General features: G+C 46.0%; 20 non-coding genes across 20 annotated transcripts; all 20 read right to left on the bottom strand.

Moving 5' to 3' along the window:
• Nucleotides 1-335: 335 nt before the first annotated feature.
• On the bottom strand, nt 336-451 carry Trnal-caa (transfer RNA leucine (anticodon CAA)). Its single transcript has 2 exons — nt 414-451; nt 336-381 (listed from the first exon to the last, which is right to left on the bottom strand). It is a non-coding gene; the product is annotated as a tRNA-Leu (tRNA).
• Nucleotides 452-1155: 704 nt separating this feature from the next.
• Trnal-caa (transfer RNA leucine (anticodon CAA)) lies at nt 1156-1271 on the bottom strand. The gene is made up of 2 exons: nt 1234-1271; nt 1156-1201 (listed from the first exon to the last, which is right to left on the bottom strand). It is a non-coding gene; the product is annotated as a tRNA-Leu (tRNA).
• A 704-nt stretch (nt 1272-1975) lies between these two features.
• Nucleotides 1976-2091, bottom strand: Trnal-caa (transfer RNA leucine (anticodon CAA)). Its single transcript has 2 exons — nt 2054-2091; nt 1976-2021 (listed from the first exon to the last, which is right to left on the bottom strand). It is a non-coding gene; the product is annotated as a tRNA-Leu (tRNA).
• A 704-nt stretch (nt 2092-2795) lies between these two features.
• Trnal-caa (transfer RNA leucine (anticodon CAA)) lies at nt 2796-2911 on the bottom strand. The gene is made up of 2 exons: nt 2874-2911; nt 2796-2841 (listed from the first exon to the last, which is right to left on the bottom strand). It is a non-coding gene; the product is annotated as a tRNA-Leu (tRNA).
• A 704-nt stretch (nt 2912-3615) lies between these two features.
• On the bottom strand, nt 3616-3731 carry Trnal-caa (transfer RNA leucine (anticodon CAA)). The gene is made up of 2 exons: nt 3694-3731; nt 3616-3661 (listed from the first exon to the last, which is right to left on the bottom strand). It is a non-coding gene; the product is annotated as a tRNA-Leu (tRNA).
• A 704-nt stretch (nt 3732-4435) lies between these two features.
• Nucleotides 4436-4551, bottom strand: Trnal-caa (transfer RNA leucine (anticodon CAA)). The gene is made up of 2 exons: nt 4514-4551; nt 4436-4481 (listed from the first exon to the last, which is right to left on the bottom strand). It is a non-coding gene; the product is annotated as a tRNA-Leu (tRNA).
• A 704-nt stretch (nt 4552-5255) lies between these two features.
• Trnal-caa (transfer RNA leucine (anticodon CAA)) lies at nt 5256-5371 on the bottom strand. Its single transcript has 2 exons — nt 5334-5371; nt 5256-5301 (listed from the first exon to the last, which is right to left on the bottom strand). It is a non-coding gene; the product is annotated as a tRNA-Leu (tRNA).
• A 704-nt stretch (nt 5372-6075) lies between these two features.
• Nucleotides 6076-6191, bottom strand: Trnal-caa (transfer RNA leucine (anticodon CAA)). Its single transcript has 2 exons — nt 6154-6191; nt 6076-6121 (listed from the first exon to the last, which is right to left on the bottom strand). It is a non-coding gene; the product is annotated as a tRNA-Leu (tRNA).
• A 704-nt stretch (nt 6192-6895) lies between these two features.
• Trnal-caa (transfer RNA leucine (anticodon CAA)) lies at nt 6896-7011 on the bottom strand. Its single transcript has 2 exons — nt 6974-7011; nt 6896-6941 (listed from the first exon to the last, which is right to left on the bottom strand). It is a non-coding gene; the product is annotated as a tRNA-Leu (tRNA).
• A 704-nt stretch (nt 7012-7715) lies between these two features.
• Trnal-caa (transfer RNA leucine (anticodon CAA)) lies at nt 7716-7831 on the bottom strand. The gene is made up of 2 exons: nt 7794-7831; nt 7716-7761 (listed from the first exon to the last, which is right to left on the bottom strand). It is a non-coding gene; the product is annotated as a tRNA-Leu (tRNA).
• A 704-nt stretch (nt 7832-8535) lies between these two features.
• On the bottom strand, nt 8536-8651 carry Trnal-caa (transfer RNA leucine (anticodon CAA)). The gene is made up of 2 exons: nt 8614-8651; nt 8536-8581 (listed from the first exon to the last, which is right to left on the bottom strand). It is a non-coding gene; the product is annotated as a tRNA-Leu (tRNA).
• A 704-nt stretch (nt 8652-9355) lies between these two features.
• Nucleotides 9356-9471, bottom strand: Trnal-caa (transfer RNA leucine (anticodon CAA)). The gene is made up of 2 exons: nt 9434-9471; nt 9356-9401 (listed from the first exon to the last, which is right to left on the bottom strand). It is a non-coding gene; the product is annotated as a tRNA-Leu (tRNA).
• Nucleotides 9472-10175: 704 nt separating this feature from the next.
• Trnal-caa (transfer RNA leucine (anticodon CAA)) lies at nt 10176-10291 on the bottom strand. The gene is made up of 2 exons: nt 10254-10291; nt 10176-10221 (listed from the first exon to the last, which is right to left on the bottom strand). It is a non-coding gene; the product is annotated as a tRNA-Leu (tRNA).
• Nucleotides 10292-10995: 704 nt separating this feature from the next.
• Trnal-caa (transfer RNA leucine (anticodon CAA)) lies at nt 10996-11111 on the bottom strand. Its single transcript has 2 exons — nt 11074-11111; nt 10996-11041 (listed from the first exon to the last, which is right to left on the bottom strand). It is a non-coding gene; the product is annotated as a tRNA-Leu (tRNA).
• Nucleotides 11112-11815: 704 nt separating this feature from the next.
• Trnal-caa (transfer RNA leucine (anticodon CAA)) lies at nt 11816-11931 on the bottom strand. Its single transcript has 2 exons — nt 11894-11931; nt 11816-11861 (listed from the first exon to the last, which is right to left on the bottom strand). It is a non-coding gene; the product is annotated as a tRNA-Leu (tRNA).
• A 704-nt stretch (nt 11932-12635) lies between these two features.
• On the bottom strand, nt 12636-12751 carry Trnal-caa (transfer RNA leucine (anticodon CAA)). The gene is made up of 2 exons: nt 12714-12751; nt 12636-12681 (listed from the first exon to the last, which is right to left on the bottom strand). It is a non-coding gene; the product is annotated as a tRNA-Leu (tRNA).
• Nucleotides 12752-13455: 704 nt separating this feature from the next.
• Nucleotides 13456-13571, bottom strand: Trnal-caa (transfer RNA leucine (anticodon CAA)). Its single transcript has 2 exons — nt 13534-13571; nt 13456-13501 (listed from the first exon to the last, which is right to left on the bottom strand). It is a non-coding gene; the product is annotated as a tRNA-Leu (tRNA).
• A 704-nt stretch (nt 13572-14275) lies between these two features.
• Nucleotides 14276-14391, bottom strand: Trnal-caa (transfer RNA leucine (anticodon CAA)). Its single transcript has 2 exons — nt 14354-14391; nt 14276-14321 (listed from the first exon to the last, which is right to left on the bottom strand). It is a non-coding gene; the product is annotated as a tRNA-Leu (tRNA).
• Nucleotides 14392-15095: 704 nt separating this feature from the next.
• Nucleotides 15096-15211, bottom strand: Trnal-caa (transfer RNA leucine (anticodon CAA)). Its single transcript has 2 exons — nt 15174-15211; nt 15096-15141 (listed from the first exon to the last, which is right to left on the bottom strand). It is a non-coding gene; the product is annotated as a tRNA-Leu (tRNA).
• A 704-nt stretch (nt 15212-15915) lies between these two features.
• On the bottom strand, nt 15916-16031 carry Trnal-caa (transfer RNA leucine (anticodon CAA)). Its single transcript has 2 exons — nt 15994-16031; nt 15916-15961 (listed from the first exon to the last, which is right to left on the bottom strand). It is a non-coding gene; the product is annotated as a tRNA-Leu (tRNA).
• Nucleotides 16032-16139: the final 108 nt, after the last annotated feature.

Here is a 16139-nt window from a genome sequence, read left to right as displayed (position 1 = left end):
AGATGATGTACTGGTCAGCCTGCACTGTTTCCTCACACTGTCGTTAGCACTCTGCATCTCCAGATAAGAGTCGTTTCCATACCACAAGTGTCCCTTTTGACGTGTTTGCGGCTCTTTGGCGCGGAAGTAACCTCACGAGGGGAACGTCGTATTTACAACCAACACTCTCTGTTTGTAGCTCACACTACCGAAGAAACAGTTTGGTGCCGTAGGTGCTCTTGTGTTTGATGCAAATTTTTGATTTCACTTAGGAGAACACGGCCAGTATCGTGCTGTTGCACTTTACAAAGGATCTCAATGCTACGCAGGGTGCTCTAGAGAAGCGACAAAATCTGTGTCAGGAGTGGGATTCGAACCCACGCCCTCATTCGAGGACCAGAAGGCTCTAGCTGCTACTGCAGCCAAGGTTTTTCCTTGAGTCTGGCGCCTTAGACCGCTCGGCCATCCTGACACTTGATTTGATGCTCCTCGTTTGTTCTATTAGAGGACTTACAGTTGATGTAGTTGTCGCATCCACGTTGCCACAGTACGCAGGCATGATTTCTGCACCCGTTAGACGTGCGCCAGGCGCAGCCGCACAAATATAGCGCAGAATGTACCACCAAAAGAGTTTCTCAAATCCGTATAATCACAGCAATCAATACCTTTTGTTCGAAACTAAGTCGTCTGTTAAAGACGTCAGAGATTAGACAGAATGCAGAGGTCTATCTGTCGAGTAATATTTCAAGTTTTGGTCACATTGTAATCTCCATACAGTAATATTTTGAGTATATGAATTTATTTCGAGTTCTGTGTATTTCATCAGCGACTGTTATTGTACAGATGATGTACTGGTCAGCCTGCACTGTTTCCTCACACTGTCGTTAGCACTCTGCATCTCCAGATAAGAGTCATTTCCATACCACAAGTGTCCCTTTTGACGTGTTTGCGGCTCTTTGGCGCGGAAGTAACCTCACGAGGGGAACGTCGTATTTACAACCAACACTCTCTGTTTGTAGCTCACACTACCGAAGAAACAGTTTGGTGCCGTAGGTGCGCTTGTGTTTGATGCAAATTTTTGATTTCACTTAGGAGAACACGGCCAGTATCGTGCTGTTGCACTTTACAAAGGATCTCAATGCTACGCAGGGTGCTCTAGAGAAGCGACAAAATCTGTGTCAGGAGTGGGATTCGAACCCACGCCCTCATTCGAGGACCAGAAGGCTCTAGCTGCTACTGCAGCCAAGGTTTTTCCTTGAGTCTGGTGCCTTAGACCGCTCGGCCATCCTGACACTTGATTTGATGCTCCTCGTTTGTTCTATTAGAGGACTTACAGTTGATGTAGTTGTCGCATCCACGTTGCCACAGTACGCAGGCATGATTTCTGCACCCGTTAGACGTGCGCCAGGCGCAGCCGCACAAATATAGCGCAGAATGTACCACCAAAAGAGTTTCTCAAATCCGTATAATCACAGCAATCAATACCTTTTGTTCGAAACTAAGTCGTCTGTTAAAGACGTCAGAGATTAGACAGAATGCAGAGGTCTATCTGTCGAGTAATATTTCAAGTTTTGGTCACGTTGTAATCTCCATACAGTAATATTTTGAGTATATGAATTTATTTCGAGTTCTGTGTATTTCATCAGCGACTGTTATTGTACAGATGATGTACTGGTCAGCCTGCACTGTTTCCTCACACTGTCGTTAGCACTCTGCATCTCCAGATAAGAGTCGTTTCCATACCACACGTGTCCCTTTTGACGTGTTTGCGGCTCTTTGGCGCGGAAGTAACCTCACGAGGGGAACGTCGTATTTACAACCAACACTCTCTGTTTGTAGCTCACACTACCGAAGAAACAGTTTGGTGCCGTAGGTGCGCTTGTGTTTGATGCAAATTTTTGATTTCACTTAGGAGAACACGGCCAGTATCGTGCTGTTGCACTTTACAAAGGATCTCAATGCTACGCAGGGTGCTCTAGAGAAGCGACAAAATCTGTGTCAGGAGTGGGATTCGAACCCACGCCCTCATTCGAGGACCAGAAGGCTCTAGCTGCTACTGCAGCCAAGGTTTTTCCTTGAGTCTGGCGCCCTAGACCGCTCGGCCATCCTGACACTTGATTTGATGCTCCTCGTTTGTTCTATTAGAGGACTTACAGTTGATGTAGTTGTCGCATCCACGTTGCCACAGTACGCAGGCATGATTTCTGCACCCGTTAGACGTGCGCCAGGCGCAGCCGCACAAATATAGCGCAGAATGTACCACCAAAAGAGTTTCTCAAATCCGTATAATCACAGCAATCAATACCTTTTGTTCGAAACTAAGTCGTCTGTTAAAGACGTCAGAGATTAGACAGAATGCAGAGGTCTATCTGTCGAGTAATATTTCAAGTTTTGGTCACGTTGTAATCTCCATACAGTAATATTTTGAGTATATGAATTTATTTCGAGTTCTGTGTATTTCATCAGCGACTGTTATTGTACAGATGATGTACTGGTCAGCCTGCACTGTTTCCTCACACTGTCGTTAGCACTCTGCATCTCCAGATAAGAGTCGTTTCCATACCACAAGTGTCCCTTTTGACGTGTTTGCGGCTCTTTGGCGCGGAAGTAACCTCACGAGGGGAACGTCGTATTTACAACCAACACTCTCTGTTTGTAGCTCACACTACCGAAGAAACAGTTTGGTGCCGTAGGTGCACTTGTGTTTGATGCAAATTTTTGATTTCACTTAGGAGAACACGGCCAGTATCGTGCTGTTGCACTTTACAAAGGATCTCAATGCTACGCAGGGTGCTCTAGAGAAGCGACAAAATCTGTGTCAGGAGTGGGATTCGAACCCACGCCCTCATTCGAGGACCAGAAGGCTCTAGCTGCTACTGCAGCCAAGGTTTTTCCTTGAGTCTGGCGCCTTAGACCGCTCGGCCATCCTGACACTTGATTTGATGCTCCTCGTTTGTTCTATTAGAGGACTTACAGTTGATGTAGTTGTCGCATCCACGTTGCCACAGTACGCAGGCATGATTTCTGCACCCGTTAGACGTGCGCCAGGCGCAGCCGCACAAATATAGCGCAGAATGTACCACCAAAAGAGTTTCTCAAATCCGTATAATCACAGCAATCAATACCTTTTGTTCGAAACTAAGTCGTCTGTTAAAGACGTCAGAGATTAGACAGAATGCAGAGGTCTATCTGTCGAGTAATATTTCAAGTTTTGGTCACGTTGTAATCTCCATACAGTAATATTTTGAGTATATGAATTTATTTCGAGTTCTGTGTATTTCATCAGCGACTGTTATTGTACAGATGATGTACTGGTCAGCCTGCACTGTTTCCTCACACTGTCGTTAGCACTCTGCATCTCCAGATAAGAGTCGTTTCCATACCACAAGTGTCCCTTTTGACGTGTTTGCGGCTCTTTGGCGCGGAAGTAACCTCACGAGGGGAACGTCGTATTTACAACCAACACTCTCTGTTTGTAGCTCACACTACCGAAGAAACAGTTTGGTGCCGTAGGTGCGCTTGTGTTTGATGCAAATTTTTGATTTCACTTAGGAGAACACGGCCAGTATCGTGCTGTTGCACTTTACAAAGGATCTCAATGCTACGCAGGGTGCTCTAGAGAAGCGACAAAATCTGTGTCAGGAGTGGGATTCGAACCCACGCCCTCATTCGAGGACCAGAAGGCTCTAGCTGCTACTGCAGCCAAGGTTTTTCCTTGAGTCTGGCGCCTTAGACCGCTCGGCCATCCTGACACTTGATTTGATGCTCCTCGTTTGTTCTATTAGAGGACTTACAGTTGATGTAGTTGTCGCATCCACGTTGCCACAGTACGCAGGCATGATTTCTGCACCCGTTAGACGTGCGCCAGGCGCAGCCGCACAAATATAGCGCAGAACGTACCACCAAAAGAGTTTCTCAAATCCGTATAATCACAGCAATCAATACCTTTTGTTCGAAACTAAGTCGTCTGTTAAAGACGTCAGAGATTAGACAGAATGCAGAGGTCTATCTGTCGAGTAATATTTCAAGTTTTGGTCACGTTGTAATCTCCATACAGTAATATTTTGAGTATATGAATTTATTTCGAGTTCTGTGTATTTCATCAGCGACTGTTATTGTACAGATGATGTACTGGTCAGCCTGCACTGTTTCCTCACACTGTCGTTAGCACTCTGCATCTCCAGATAAGAGTCGTTTCCATACCACAAGTGTCCCTTTTGACGTGTTTGCGGCTCTTTGGCGCGGAAGTAACCTCACGAGGGGAACGTCGTATTTACAACCAACACTCTCTGTTTGTAGCTCACACTACCGAAGAAACAGTTTGGTGCCGTAGGTGCGCTTGTGTTTGATGCAAATTTTTGATTTCACTTAGGAGAACACGGCCAGTATCGTGCTGTTGCACTTTACAAAGGATCTCAATGCTACGCAGGGTGCTCTAGAGAAGCGACAAAATCTGTGTCAGGAGTGGGATTCGAACCCACGCCCTCATTCGAGGACCAGAAGGCTCTAGCTGCTACTGCAGCCAAGGTTTTTCCTTGAGTCTGGCGCCTTAGACCGCTCGCCCATCCTGACACTTGATTTGATGCTCCTCGTTTGTTCTATTAGAGGACTTACAGTTGATGTAGTTGTCGCATCCACGTTGCCACAGTACGCAGGCATGATTTCTGCACCCGTTAGACGTGCGCCAGGCGCAGCCGCACAAATATAGCGCAGAATGTACCACCAAAAGAGTTTCTCAAATCCGTATAATCACAGCAATCAATACCTTTTGTTCGAAACTAAGTCGTCTGTTAAAGACGTCAGAGATTAGACAGAATGCAGAGGTCTATCTGTCGAGTAATATTTCAAGTTTTGGTCACGTTGTAATCTCCATACAGTAATATTTTGAGTATATGAATTTATTTCGAGTTCTGTGTATTTCATCAGCGACTGTTATTGTACAGATGATGTACTGGTCAGCCTGCACTGTTTCCTCACACTGTCGTTAGCACTCTGCATCTCCAGATAAGAGTCGTTTCCATACCACAAGTGTCCCTTTTGACGTGTTTGCGGCTCTTTGGCGCGGAAGTAACCTCACGAGGGGAACGTCGTATTTACAACCAACACTCTCTGTTTGTAGCTCACACTACCGAAGACACAGTTTGGTGCCGTAGGTGCGCTTGTGTTTGATGCAAATTTTTGATTTCACTTAGGAGAACACGGCCAGTATCGTGCTGTTGCACTTTACAAAGGACCTCAATGCTACGCAGGGTGCTCTAGAGAAGCGACAAAATCTGTGTCAGGAGTGGGATTCGAACCCACGCCCTCATTCGAGGACCAGAAGGCTCTAGCTGCTACTGCAGCCAAGGTTTTTTCTTGAGTCTGGCGCCTTAGACCGCTCGGCCATCCTGACACTTGATTTGATGCTCCTCGTTTGTTCTATTAGAGGACTTACAGTTGATGTAGTTGTCGCATCCACGTTGCCACAGTACGCAGGCATGATTTCTGCACCCGTTAGACGTGCGCCAGGCGCAGCCGCACAAATATAGCGCAGAATGTACCACCAAAAGAGTTTCTCAAATCCGTATAATCACAGCAATCAATACCTTTTGTTCGAAACTAAGTCGTCTGTTAAAGACGTCAGAGATTAGACAGAATGCAGAGGTCTATCTGTCGAGTAATATTTCAAGTTTTGGTCACGTTGTAATCTCCATACAGTAATATTTTGAGTATATGAATTTATTTCGAGTTCTGTGTATTTCATCAGCGACTGTTATTGTACAGATGATGTACTTGTCAGCCTGCACTGTTTCCTCACACTGTCGTTAGCACTCTGCATCTCCAGATAAGAGTCGTTTCCATACCACAAGTGTCCCTTTTGACGTGTTTGCGGCTCTTTGGCGCGGAAGTAACCTCACGAGGGGAACGTCGTATTTACAACCAACACTCTCTGTTTGTAGCTCACACTACCGAAGAAACAGTTTGGTGCCGTAGGTGCGCTTGTGTTTGATGCAAATTTTTGATTTCACTTAGGAGAACACGGCCAGTATCGTGCTGTTGCACTTTACAAAGGAACTCAATGCTACGCAGGGTGCTCTAGAGAAGCGACAAAATCTGTGTCACGAGTGGGATTCGAACCCACGCCCTCATTCGAGGACCAGAAGGCTCTAGCTGCTACTGCAGCCAAGGCTTTTCCTTGAGTCTGGCGCCTTAGACCGCTCGGCCATCCTGACACTTGGTTTGATGCTCCTCGTTTGTTCTATTAGAGGACTTACAGTTGATGTAGTTGTCGCATCCACGTTGCCACAGTACGCAGGCATGATTTCTGCACCCGTTAGACGTGCGCCAGGCGCAGCCGCACAAATATAGCGCAGAATGTACCACCAAAAGAGTTTCTCAAATCCGTATAATCACAGCTATCAATACCTTTTGTTCGAAACTAAGTCGTCTGTTAAAGACGTCAGAGATTAGACAGAATGCAGAGGTCTATCTGTCGAGTAATATTTCAAGTTTTGGTCACGTTGTAATCTCCATACAGTAATATTTTGAGTATATGAATTTATTTCGAGTTCTGTGTATTTCATCAGCGACTGTTATTGTACAGATGATGTACTGGTCAGCCTGCACTGTTTCCTCACACTGTCGTTAGCACTCTGCATCTCCAGATAAGAGTCGTTTCCATACCACAAGTGTCCCTTTTGACGTGTTTGCGGCTCTTTGGCGCGGAAGTAACCTCACGAGGGGAACGTCGTATTTACAACCAACACTCTCTGTTTGTAGCTCACACTACCGAAGAAACAGTTTGGTGCCGTAGGTGCGCTTGTGTTTGATGCAAATTTTTGATTTCACTTAGGAGAACACGGCCAGTATCGTGCTGTTGCACTTTACAAAGGATCTCAATGCTACGCAGGGTGCTCTAGAGAAGCGACAAAATCTGTGTCAGGAGTGGGATTCGAACCCACGCCCTCATTCGACGACCAGAAGGCTCTAGCTGCTACTGCAGCCAAGGTTTTTCCTTGAGTCTGGCGCCTTAGACCGCTCGGCCATCCTGACACTTGATTTGATGCTCCTCGTTTGTTCTATTAGAGGACTTACAGTTGATGTAGTTGTCGCATCCACGTTGCCACAGTACGCAGGCATGATTTCTGCACCCGTTAGACGTGCGCCAGGCGCAGCCGCACAAATATAGCGCAGAATGTACCACCAAAAGAGTTTCTCAAATCCGTATAATCACAGCAATCAATACCTTTTGTTCGAAACTAAGTCGTCTGTTAAAGACGTCAGAGATTAGACAGAATGCAGAGGTCTATCTGTCGAGTAATATTTCAAGTTTTGGTCACGTTGTAATCTCCATACAGTAATATTTTGAGTATATGAATTTATTTCGAGTTCTGTGTATTTCATCAGCGACTGTTATTGTACAGATGATGTACTGGTCAGCCTGCACTGTTTCCTCACACTGTCGTTAGCACTCTGCATCTCCAGATAAGAGTCGTTTCCATACCACAAGTGTCCCTTTTGACGTGTTTGCGGCTCTTTGGCGCGGAAGTAACCTCACGAGGGGAACGTCGTATTTACAACCAACACTCTCTGTTTGTAGCTCACACTACCGAAGAAACAGTTTGGTGCCGTAGGTGCGCTTGTGTTTGATGCAAATTTTTGATTTCACTTAGGAGAACACGGCCAGTATCGTGCTGTTGCACTTTACAAAGGATCTCAATGCTACGCAGGGTGCTCTAGAGAAGCGACAAAATCTGTGTCAGGAGTGGGATTCGAACCCACGCCCTCATTCGAGGACCAGAAGGCTCTAGCTGCTACTGCAGCCAAGGTTTTTCCTTGAGTCTGGCGCCTTAGACCGCTCGGCCATCCTGACACTTGATTTGATGCTCCTCGTTTGTTCTATTAGAGGACTTACAGTTGATGTAGTTGTCGCATCCACGTTGCCACAGTACGCAGGCATGATTTCTGCACCCGTTAGACGTGCGCCAGGCGCAGCCGCACAAATATAGCGCAGAATGTACCACCAAAAGAGTTTCTCAAATCCGTATAATCACAGCAATCAATACCTTTTGTTCGAAACTAAGTCGTCTGTTAAAGACGTCAGAGATTAGACAGAATGCAGAGGTCTATCTGTCGAGTAATATTTCAAGTTTTGGTCACGTTGTAATCTCCATACAGTAATATTTTGAGTATATGAATTTATTTCGAGTTCTGTGTATTTCATCAGCGACTGTTATTGTACAGATGATGTACTGGTCAGCCTGCACTGTTTCCTCACACTGTCGTTAGCACTCTGCATCTCCAGATAAGAGTCGTTTCCATACCACAAGTGTCCCTTTTGACGTGTTTGCGGCTCTTTGGCGCGGAAGTAACCTCACGAGGGGAACGTCGTATTTACAACCAACACTCTCTGTTTGTAGCTCACACTACCGAAGAAACAGTTTGGTGCCGTAGGTGCGCTTGTGTTTGATGCAAATTTTTGATTTCACTTAGGAGAACACGGCCAGTATCGTGCTGTTGCACTTTACAAAGGATCTCAATGCTACGCAGGGTGCTCTAGAGAAGCGACAAAATCTGTGTCAGGAGTGGGATTCGAACCCACGCCCTCATTCGAGGACCAGAAGGCTCTAGCTGCTACTGCAGCCAAGGTTTTTCCTTGAGTCTGGTGCCTTAGACCGCTCGGCCATCCTGACACTTGATTTGATGCTCCTCGTTTGTTCTATTAGAGGACTTACAGTTGATGTAGTTGTCGCATCCACGTTGCCACAGTACGCAGGCATGATTTCTGCACCCGTTAGACGTGCGCCAGGCGCAGCCGCACAAATATAGCGCAGAATGTACCACCAAAAGAGTTTCTCAAATCCGTATAATCACAGCAATCAATACCTTTTGTTCGAAACTAAGTCGTCTGTTAAAGACGTCAGAGATTAGACAGAATGCAGAGGTCTATCTGTCGAGTAATATTTCAAGTTTTGGTCACGTTGTAATCTCCATACAGTAATATTTTGAGTATATGAATTTATTTCGAGTTCTGTGTATTTCATCAGCGACTGTTATTGTACAGATGATGTACTGGTCAGCCTGCACTGTTTCCTCACACTGTCGTTAGCACTCTGCATCTCCAGATAAGAGTCGTTTCCATACCACAAGTGTCCCTTTTGACGTGTTTGCGGCTCTTTGGCGCGGAAGTAACCTCACGAGGGGAACGTCGTATTTACAACCAACACTCTCTGTTTGTAGCTCACACTACCGAAGAAACAGTTTGGTGCCGTAGGTGCGCTTGTGTTTGATGCAAATTTTTGATTTCACTTACGAGAACACGGCCAGTATCGTGCTGTTGCACTTTACAAAGGATCTCAATGCTACGCAGGGTGCTCTAGAGAAGCGACAAAATCTGTGTCAGGAGTGGGATTCGAACCCACGCCCTCATTCGAGGACCAGAAGGCTCTAGCTGCTACTGCAGCCAAGGTTTTTCCTTGAGTCTGGCGCCTTAGACCGCTCGGCCATCCTGACACTTGATTTGATGCTCCTCGTTTGTTCTATTAGAGGACTTACAGTTGATGTAGTTGTCGCATCCACGTTGCCACAGTACGCAGGCATGATTTCTGCACCCGTTAGACGTGCGCCAGGCGCAGCCGCACAAATATAGCGCAGAATGTACCACCAAAAGAGTTTCTCAAATCCGTATAATCACAGCAATCAATACCTTTTGTTCGAAACTAAGTCGTCTGTTAAAGACGTCAGAGATTAGACAGAATGCAGAGGTCTATCTGTCGAGTAATATTTCAAGTTTTGGTCACGTTGTAATCTCCATACAGTAATATTTTGAGTATATGAATTTATTTCGAGTTCTGTGTATTTCATCAGCGACTGTTATTGTACAGATGATGTACTGGTCAGCCTGCACTGTTTCCTCACACTGTCGTTAGCACTCTGCATCTCCAGATAAGAGTCGTTTCCATACCACAAGTGTCCCTTTTGACGTGTTTGCGGCTCTTTGGCGCGGAAGTAACCTCACGAGGGGAACGTCGTATTTACAACCAACACTCTCTGTTTGTAGCTCACACTACCGAAGAAACAGTTTGGTGCCGTAGGTGCGCTTGTGTTTGATGCAAATTTTTGATTTCACTTAGGAGAACACGGCCAGTATCGTGCTGTTGCACTTTACAAAGGATCTCAATGCTACGCAGGGTGCTCTAGAGAAGCGACAAAATCTGTGTCAGGAGTGGGATTCGAACCCACGCCCTCATTCGAGGACCAGAAGGCTCTAGCTGCTACTGCAGCCAAGGTTTTTCCTTGAGTCTGGTGCCTTAGACCGCTCGGCCATCCTGACACTTGATTTGATGCTCCTCGTTTGTTCTATTAGAGGACTTACAGTTGATGTAGTTGTCGCATCCACGTTGCCACAGTACGCAGGCATGATTTCTGCACCCGTTAGACGTGCGCCAGGCGCAGCCGCACAAATATAGCGCAGAATGTACCACCAAAAGAGTTTCTCAAATCCGTATAATCACAGCAATCAATACCTTTTGTTCGAAACTAAGTCGTCTGTTAAAGACGTCAGAGATTAGACAGAATGCAGAGGTCTATCTGTCGAGTAATATTTCAAGTTTTGGTCACGTTGTAATCTCCATACAGTAATATTTTGAGTATATGAATTTATTTCGAGTTCTGTGTATTTCATCAGCGACTGTTATTGTACAGATGATGTACTGGTCAGCCTGCACTGTTTCCTCACACTGTCGTTAGCACTCTGCATCTCCAGATAAGAGTCGTTTCCATACCACAAGTGTCCCTTTTGACGTGTTTGCGGCTCTTTGGCGCGGAAGTAACCTCACGAGGGGAACGTCGTATTTACAACCAACACTCTCTGTTTGTAGCTCACACTACCGAAGAAACAGTTTGGTGCCGTAGGTGCGCTTGTGTTTGATGCAAATTTTTGATTTCACTTACGAGAACACGGCCAGTATCGTGCTGTTGCACTTTACAAAGGATCTCAATGCTACGCAGGGTGCTCTAGAGAAGCGACAAAATCTGTGTCAGGAGTGGGATTCGAACCCACGCCCTCATTCGAGGACCAGAAGGCTCTAGCTGCTACTGCAGCCAAGGTTTTTCCTTGAGTCTGGCGCCTTAGACCGCTCGCCCATCCTGACACTTGATTTGATGCTCCTCGTTTGTTCTATTAGAGGACTTACAGTTGATGTAGTTGTCGCATCCACGTTGCCACAGTACGCAGGCATGATTTCTGCACCCGTTAGACGTGCGCCAGGCGCAGCCGCACAAATATAGTGCAGAATGTACCACCAAAAGAGTTTCTCAAATCCGTATAATCACAGCAATCAATACCTTTTGTTCGAAACTAAGTCGTCTGTTAAAGACGTCAGAGATTAGACAGAATGCAGAGGTCTATCTGTCGAGTAATATTTCAAGTTTTGGTCACGTTGTAATCTCCATACAGTAATATTTTGAGTATATGAATTTATTTCGAGTTCTGTGTATTTCATCAGCGACTGTTATTGTACAGATGATGTACTGGTCAGCCTGCACTGTTTCCTCACACTGTCGTTAGCACTCTGCATCTCCAGATAAGAGTCGTTTCCATACCGCAAGTGTCCCTTTTGACGTGTTTGCGGCTCTTTGGCGCGGAAGTAACCTCACGAGGGGAACGTCGTATTTACAACCAACACTCTCTGTTTGTAGCTCACACTACCGAAGACACAGTTTGGTGCCGTAGGTGCGCTTGTGTTTGATGCAAATTTTTGATTTCACTTAGGAGAACACGGCCAGTATCGTGCTGTTGCACTTTACATAGGACCTCAATGCTACGCAGGGTGCTCTAGAGAAGCGACAAAATCTGTGTCAGGAGTGGGATTCGAACCCACGCCCTCATTCGAGGACCAGAAGGCTCTAGCTGCTACTGCAGCCAAGGTTTTTTCTTGAGTCTGGCGCCTTAGACCGCTCGGCCATCCTGACACTTGATTTGATGCTCCTCGTTTGTTCTATTAGAGGACTTACAGTTGATGTAGTTGTCGCATCCACGTTGCCACAGTACGCAGGCATGATTTCTGCACCCGTTAGACGTGCGCCAGGCGCAGCCGCACAAATATAGCGCAGAATGTACCACCAAAAGAGTTTCTCAAATCCGTATAATCACAGCAATCAATACCTTTTGTTCGAAACTAAGTCGTCTGTTAAAGACGTCAGAGATTAGACAGAATGCAGAGGTCTATCTGTCGAGTAATATTTCAAGTTTTGGTCACGTTGTAATCTCCATACAGTAATATTTTGAGTATATGAATTTATTTCGAGTTCTGTGTATTTCATCAGCGACTGTTATTGTACAGATGATGTACTTGTCAGCCTGCACTGTTTCCTCACACTGTCGTTAGCACTCTGCATCTCCAGATAAGAGTCGTTTCCATACCACAAGTGTCCCTTTTGACGTGTTTGCGGCTCTTTGGCGCGGAAGTAACCTCACGAGGGGAACGTCGTATTTACAACCAACACTCTCTGTTTGTAGCTCACACTACCGAAGAAACAGTTTGGTGCCGTAGGTGCGCTTGTGTTTGATGCAAATTTTTTATTTCACTTAGGAGAACACGGCCAGTATCGTGCTGTTGCACTTTACAAAGGATCTCAATGCTACGCAGGGTGCTCTAGAGAAGCGACAAAATCTGTGTCAGGAGTGGGATTCGAACCCACGCCCTCATTCGAGGACCAGAAGGCTCTAGCTGCTACTGCAGCCAAGACTTTTCCTTGAGTCTGGCGCCTTAGACCGCTCGGCCATCCTGACACTTGGTTTGATGCTCCTCGTTTGTTCTATTAGAGGACTTACAGTTGATGTAGTTGTCGCATCCACGTTGCCACAGTACGCAGGCATGATTTCTGCACCCGTTAGACGTGCGCCAGGCGCAGCCGCACAAATATAGCGCAGAATGTACCACCAAAAGAGTTTCTCAAATCCGTATAATCACAGCAATCAATACCTTTTGTTCGAAACTAAGTCGTCTGTTAAAGACGTCAGAGATTAGACAGAATGCAGAGGTCTATCTGTCGAGTAATATTTCAAGTTTTGGTCACGTTGTAATCTCCATACAGTAATATTTTGAGTATATGAATTTATTTCGAGTTCTGTGTATTTCATCAGCGACTGTTATTGTACAGATGATGTACTGGTCAGCCTGCACTGTTTCCTCACACTGTCGTTAGCACTCTGCATCTCCAGATAAGAGTCGTTTCCATACCACAAGTGTCCCTTTTGACGTGTTTGCGGCTCTTTGGCGCGGAAGTAACCTCACGAGGGGAACGTCGTATTTACAACCAACACTCTCTGTTTGTAGCTCACACTACCGAAGAAACAGTTTGGTGCCGTAGGTGCGCTTGTGTTTGATGCAAATTTTTGATTTCACTTAGGAGAACACGGCCAGTATCGTGCTGTTGCACTTTACAAAGGATCTCAATGCTACGCAGGGTGCTCTAGAGAAGCGACAAAATCTGTGTCAGGAGTGGGATTCGAACCCACGCCCTCATTCGAGGACCAGAAGGCTCTAGCTGCTACTGCAGCCAAGGCTTTTCCTTGAGTCTGGCGCCTTAGACCGCTCGGCCATCCTGACACTTGATTTGATGCTCCTCGTTTGTTCTATTAGAGGACTTACAGTTGATGTAGTTGTCGCATCCACGTTGCCACAGTACGCAGGCATGATTTCTGCACCCGTTAGACGTGCGCCAGGCGCAGCCGCACAAATATAGCGCAGAATGTACCACCAAAAGAGTTTCTCAAATCCGTATAATCACAGCAATCAATACCTTTTGTTCGAAACTAAGTCGTCTGTTAAAGACGTCAGAGATTAGACAGAATGCAGAGGTCTATCTGTCGAGTAATATTTCAAGTTTTGGTCACGTTGTAATCTCCATACAGTAATATTTTGAGTATATGAATTTATTTCGAGTTCTGTGTATTTCATCAGCGACTGTTATTGTACAGATGATGTACTGGTCAGCCTGCACTGTTTCCTCACACTGTCGTTAGCACTCTGCATCTCCAGATAAGAGTCGTTTCCATACCACAAGTGTCCCTTTTGACGTGTTTGCGGCTCTTTGGCGCGGAAGTAACCTCACGAGGGGAACGTCGTATTTACAACCAACACTCTCTGTTTGTAGCTCACACTACCGAAGAAACAGTTTGGTGCCGTAGGTGCGCTTGTGTTTGATGCAAATTTTTGATTTCACTTAGGAGAACACGGCCAGTATCGTGCTGTTGCACTTTACAAAGGATCTCAATGCTACGCAGGGTGCTCTAGAGAAGCGACAAAATCTGTGTCAGGAGTGGGATTCGAACCCACGCCCTCATTCGAGGACCAGAAGGCTCTAGCTGCTACTGCAGCCAAGGTTTTTCCTTGAGTCTGGCGCCTTAGACCGCTCGGCCATCCTGACACTTGATTTGATGCTCCTCGTTTGTTCTATTACAGGACTTACAGTTGATGTAGTTGTCGCATCCACGTTGCCACAGTACGCAGGCATGATTTCTGCACCCGTTAGACGTGCGCCAGGCGCAGCCGCACAAATATAGCGCAGAATGTACCACCAAAAGAGTTTCTCAAATCCGTATAATCACAGCAATCAATACCTTTTGTTCGAAACTAAGTCGTCTGTTAAAGACGTCAGAGATTAGACAGAATGCAGAGGTCTATCTGTTGAGTAATATTTCAAGTTTTGGTCACGTTGTAATCTCCATACAGTAATATTTTGAGTATATGAATTTATTTCGAGTTCTGTGTATTTCATCAGCGACTGTTATTGTACAGATGATGTACTGGTCAGCCTGCACTGTTTCCTCACACTGTCGTTAGCACTCTGCATCTCCAGATAAGAGTCGTTTCCATACCACAAGTGTCCCTTTTGACGTGTTTGCGGCTCTTTGGCGCGGAAGTAACCTCACGAGGGGAACGTCGTATTTACAACCAACACTCTCTGTTTGTAGCTCACACTACCGAAGAAACAGTTTGGTGCCGTAGGTGCGCTTGTGTTTGATGCAAATTTTTGATTTCACTTAGGAGAACACGGCCAGTATCGTGCTGTTGCACTTTACAAAGGATCTCAATGCTACGCAGGGTGCTCTAGAGAAGCGACAAAATCTGTGTCAGGAGTGGGATTCGAACCCACGCCCTCATTCGAGGACCAGAAGGCTCTAGCTGCTACTGCAGCCAAGGTTTTTCCTTGAGTCTGGCGCCTTAGACCGCTCGGCCATCCTGACACTTGATTTGATGCTCCTCGTTTGTTCTATTAGAGGACTTACAGTTGATGTAGTTGTCGCATCCACATTGCCACAGTACGCAGGCATGATTTCTGCACCCGTTAGACGTGCGCCAGGCGCAGCCGCACAAATATAGCGCAGAATGTACCACCAAAAGAGTTTCTCAAATCCGTATAATCACAGCAATCAATACCTTTTGTTCGAAACTAAGTCGTCTGTTAAAGACGTCAGAGATTAGACAGAATGCAGAGGTCTATCTGTCGAGTAATATTTCAAGTTTTGGTCACGTTGTAATCTCCATACAGTAATATTTTGAGTATATGAATTTATTTCGAGTTCTGTGTATTTCATCAGCGACTGTTATTGTACAGATGATGTACTGGTCAGCCTGCACTGTTTCCTCACACTGTCGTTAGCACTCTGCATCTCCAGATAAGAGTCGTTTCCATACCACAAGTGTCCCTTTTGACGTGTTTGCGGCTCTTTGGCGCGGAAGTAACCTCACGAGGGGAACGTCGTATTTACAACCAACACTCTCTGTTTGTAGCTCACACTACCGAAGAAACAGTTTGGTGCCGTAGGTGCGCTTGTGTTTGATGCAAATTTTTGATTTCACTTAGGAGAACACGGCCAGTATCGTGCTGTTGCACTTTACAAAGGATCTCAATGCTACGCAGGGTGCTCTAGAGAAGCGACAAAATCTGTGTCAGGAGTGGGATTCGAACCCACGCCCTCATTCGAGGACCAGAAGGCTCTAGCTGCTACTGCAGCCAAGGTTTTTCCTTGAGTCTGGCGCCTTAGACCGCTCGGCCATCCTGACACTTGATTTGATGCTCCTCGTTTGTTCTATTAGAGGACTTACAGTTGATGTAGTTGTCGCATCCACGTTGCCACAGTACGCAGGCATGATTTCTGCACCCGTTAGACG

The sequence above is a fragment of the Schistocerca cancellata genome, chromosome 2 (assembly GCF_023864275.1).
Source record: "Schistocerca cancellata isolate TAMUIC-IGC-003103 chromosome 2, iqSchCanc2.1, whole genome shotgun sequence".
In the NCBI taxonomy this organism is placed as follows: domain Eukaryota; kingdom Metazoa; phylum Arthropoda; class Insecta; order Orthoptera; family Acrididae; genus Schistocerca; species Schistocerca cancellata.
Note: the sequence above shows the minus strand (reverse complement) of the source record. Positions and strands in the feature narration are given on the sequence as shown.